The sequence below is a fragment of the Leptodactylus fuscus genome, chromosome 8 (genome assembly GCF_031893055.1).
Source record: "Leptodactylus fuscus isolate aLepFus1 chromosome 8, aLepFus1.hap2, whole genome shotgun sequence".
Taxonomy (NCBI): domain Eukaryota; kingdom Metazoa; phylum Chordata; class Amphibia; order Anura; family Leptodactylidae; genus Leptodactylus; species Leptodactylus fuscus.
This window is the reverse complement of record NC_134272.1, coordinates 77,055,501-77,059,959: the sequence shown is the minus strand read 5'-3', so window position 1 is coordinate 77,059,959 and position 4,459 is coordinate 77,055,501.

Here is a 4,459-nt window from a genome sequence, read left to right as displayed (position 1 = left end):
CGAAAAGACTCGTTTTACCCTCAATATACATTAAAAATCTATGTATTTACACCGTATATGTATTCTCTTCTATAGACAGCGTATAAAGCTGCGCATGATCCAAAGGATCAATTTTCATATTTCATTATTTTCATCTATATTATTTTAAGCAATGCATACAATTGGAATTTTGGGGGGAAATGCCCCCCAAAAAAATCAACATTGGTTTTCTTATATTATTTGGTGCTTACCCATTACAATGTTCATGCAGATTTTTGGATATCAAAAATATTAATTTTTAATTTTTTTAGATTTTAATTGTATATTAAAAAAAATCCCTAACAAATAATGAGTTTAAATATCGAAGAGATATTCAATGTATTTATAGTTATAGTCGTATTTTTATTCATATATATATATATATATATATATATATATATATATATATATGTATAAATTCTATTATTTTTACTCTAATTTATTTATTTGATATTTTTTGCTTTTATTTTTTACTGACATTTACTGATAAAAAAAATCAACCTTGGCTTTCTTATACTATTTGGTTTCGACAATGTTCATGCAAACATTTATATATATATATATGTGTATATATATATATATATATACATATATGTGTATATATATATGTATATATATATTAGATTTTATTTTTATATTAAAAATAATTAGCTTAAAATATCAAGAGCTGATCGACGACTATACTAGACAATTCTATTATTTTTACTTGAATTTATTTGATATTTTTGGCTTTTATTTTTTATTTACCGGTATATTTTTGACACTCAAAAAAAAAAAAATCACTTAAAAAGAAAATCAACCTTGGTTTTCTTACATTGTTTGGCTTTGACAATGTTCTTGCAAATTTTTGGATATCAAATATATATATATATATATATATATATATATATATATATATATATATATATATATTTATTTTATTTAGATTTTATTTTTTTATTACAAATCTTTGAAAAATCATTATCTTTAAATTTGAAATTAGATACGATCGATGACCATTTTAGATCATTCTATTATTTTTACTCAAATTTGATATTTTTTTTGCTTATATTTTTTACTTATATTTTTGACACTCGAAAAAAATTGTACAGATGTTTAGACTTATCTGATGTGTAACACAAAGGGTTTGCCAAAAGTGAGACTGATGGTGACTCGATGCCAGCCTTATACTCAAGGTCTGTAGTTAAGACGCTGCGTGGACGGAGTGCTTGGCCTGTTGAGTGGGTCCCTATAGCAGCAGATCCCCGGGGATATTGCACTTCTCCCTAACAACCTTGTAGTCCTAGTACAGCAGCAGCTTCTCTCCTTCCTCCTATACCTAGAGACCTTGTTTATTGTGAGATGTTCCTAGTGAGAAGAGTGATATATCCCGGCCCACCTCTTACCGCCCCTGCCTAAAAGGAGCACCACTAATTATACCACATGTGTAACAAGGAACAAACCCCAGACCCCGGTAAACAAAGGCGTTCTTCATTTTAGCAATCAAACCTGACAGTGGGCTATGAAGTGTGTCAGTGCGGAGGCTGTCGCTGTGCACACGCAGCTATGTACTTGTTATACATATGTATATCATGATGTGGACGGCCTTTTATTTATGTTACTGCTAAGATACTGTACAGAGCTGTGCAAAAGTTTTAGTCAGGTGCGGGGAGGGGAAAATGCTGCACAGTAAGAATGCTTCCAGAAATAGAAGGGTTAATAGTTTATTTTATGAAGCGAATGGAGAAAAGAGAAATGTAAACCCCATCGATATTTGGTGTGATCTTTGCCCATTGGAGGAGGAGTCCTGGTAGTGAGGATCCGGGCCCCATAGATATAGCCCTGATCTCAGCATCATCCAGTCCGTCTGGGATGACTTAAAGAGACAGACAGATTGGAGCAAGCCTATATCCACAGAAGATCTGGGCTTAGTTCTCCAAGATGGCAGCGGGAGCAACCTCCCTGCCCAGGTCTGCCAAAAACCTGTCTGTACGGAGAAGAAGGCAAAGGGCAAAGGGATTTACATTTCTCTTTTCCCCATTCACAATAAAAATAGATAGATAGATAGATAGATAGATAGATAGATAGATAGATAGATAGATAGATAGATAGGAGATAGATAAATAGGTCCATGCAGGACTTTTTCCTTTGCCGATTTTTGGCGGACACTCTGTTGGAAACGCTGGCACAGAGAAGAACATAGCCTCAGTGACAATGCTGTTCATAAGATACAATGTTGTCACCCACATTCTGACGCTCCTATTGCTAAACAACTAATTGAACATATTAGATCCTGCCTAACATGAAGAACAAAAGAAATATATAAACTGCAACACCAGACACAGTCCATAGAGAAGAGTTTCTGGAAAAAAATTCCCTTTAAATGGATTCTACCACTAAATTGCTTTTTTCTGTGCTTTAGACGTCGGAATAGCCTTTAGAAAGGCTATTCGTCTCTTCCCTTTAGACGTGGTCTCCGCGGGGCGCCGTTCCTTAGAAATACCGGTTTTAACCGGTATGCAAATGAGTTCTCCGCAGCAATGGGGGTGGGCCGGCGGCCATTATTGGGAGGCCGCTCTTGCTCTTATAGTTCAATACAGGAGCGTACTGCGCAGGCGTCAGAGGTTGGACCAAGACGGAAGACAGAAGAGACGGGGTTGCAGCTGAAGATGGAGGCGTCGCTGGAGAGAGTTTTCTAGCAGCAGTGGGGACGCCCCCATTGTAGTTTGAGCGCTGGGGCCCGCCCCCATTGCTGCGGAGAACTTATTTGCATACCGGTTAAAATCGGTATTTCTAAGGAACGGCGCCACGGAGACCACGTCTAAAGGTAAGAGATGAATAGCCTTTTTAAAGGCTATTCCGACGTCTAAAGCACAGAAAAAAGCTATTTAGTGGTAGAATCCCTTTAAGGCCCTAAGTAGTGCCCTGCAGCAAAAAAGCGCTGCCTGAAACACATTGCGGTTCTTCTTGCAGTGTTTTGAACAGAAAGTTCACAGAGGTTTCTGCTTCTATTATAATTATATGGGAATCACCGTGTGTCTGCAGCGCGTATCTTACTGCAAAGTGGGGTTAGGATTCACTACAGTCACTGTGATTTTTAAGGCGGCATTTCCGCCATGGGCAAACCACGGTGTTTACAGCACATGGGGCCTCCGGCCGTAGAGCTCCCTTTACAGAGGACGTTTCATCAGGTCTGAAAAGCCCAATAACATGCATCATCTGAATGGCGCTGTCACCCTGAGCATTGGGGTATTTTGTTTATTCAAATGTGTTCAGCCGTTCCAAAGATATAAGCCCTGTTAGTGTTGATGTAAATTAGGATCTACTAGTCAAGTGGGAGGTAACTCTGCATGACAACAGGGCTAGTAGATCCTAAGTTACATGAACACTAACAGGGCTTATATCTATGGAATAGCTGAACGGATTTGTAGATTCTAATTTATATCAATACTAACAGGGCTTACATCTGTGGAATGGCTGAACAGATTTGTAGATCCTAATTTACATTAACACTAACAGGGCTTATATCTGTGGAATAGCTGAATGGATTTGTATAAACAATACACCAGAATGCTCCGGTTGATAGCGGCGATCAGGTGATGGATGTCATTGGTCTCCGACCTAGACAGGTTCTCCTTAAATAAAAGTAAATGACAATTTATATTGTAAAAGAGGTTTCTTTTTCTTTGTTCCGTACGTCTCAAGACTTTATGTGCAACCATTACAATTTTGGAACATATTTCAGTACACTTGGTATATATTCTTCTAGAGAGAGATTGTTTCATATACTTTCTTATATACTCTATTATTGCAAAATGTGACCATATTGTCATTTCCCATTCACGTCACTGTGGTCCACATATCACTATAGCGGGCACTGAAACGTGACAAGAGTGCAAACAGATGTCAGAGGAACCAAACAGTGCCAGGGGGAGGGTAAAAACTTCTAAGATATTAGGAAACATTTGTGATTCAAAGTTACAAAATACTGCGCCTTACTGCAACTTTATCTGTAATCCGGCCATAGTCTATAGCCCAAAGAATATGATATAAACTCAAAGCCCTTAAAATTCCAGGGAGTGGCCAGGATAAAAGAATAAGAATAAAAACATTGTGTGTACAAAATAACTTTTTTAGGCACGTTGCCCCATTACTGCACCATATAGCCGCCTGACTACTTGTAGAGCCGGAGGAAGGTTCTGCACCCTTTACTGTACTTGTCTCCTTCTTCAAAAAGGAATGCAGGAAATAAAATGCTGGAAGTGACAGCAGCACCGCACCTTGAGCTGCTTATTATTTTGTCAGTGTCTAGATGTATCGCTCCGCACCGCCTGTGGCACCCCCATTCTCTCCCTGGAATCACAGACAGCTGCTTGTAGATAATTATACTGTCACTGCTTGTTATATTAGAGAGGAAAACAGCGCGGTGACAGATTCCAAGACTCTCCATTTTGTCATTGAT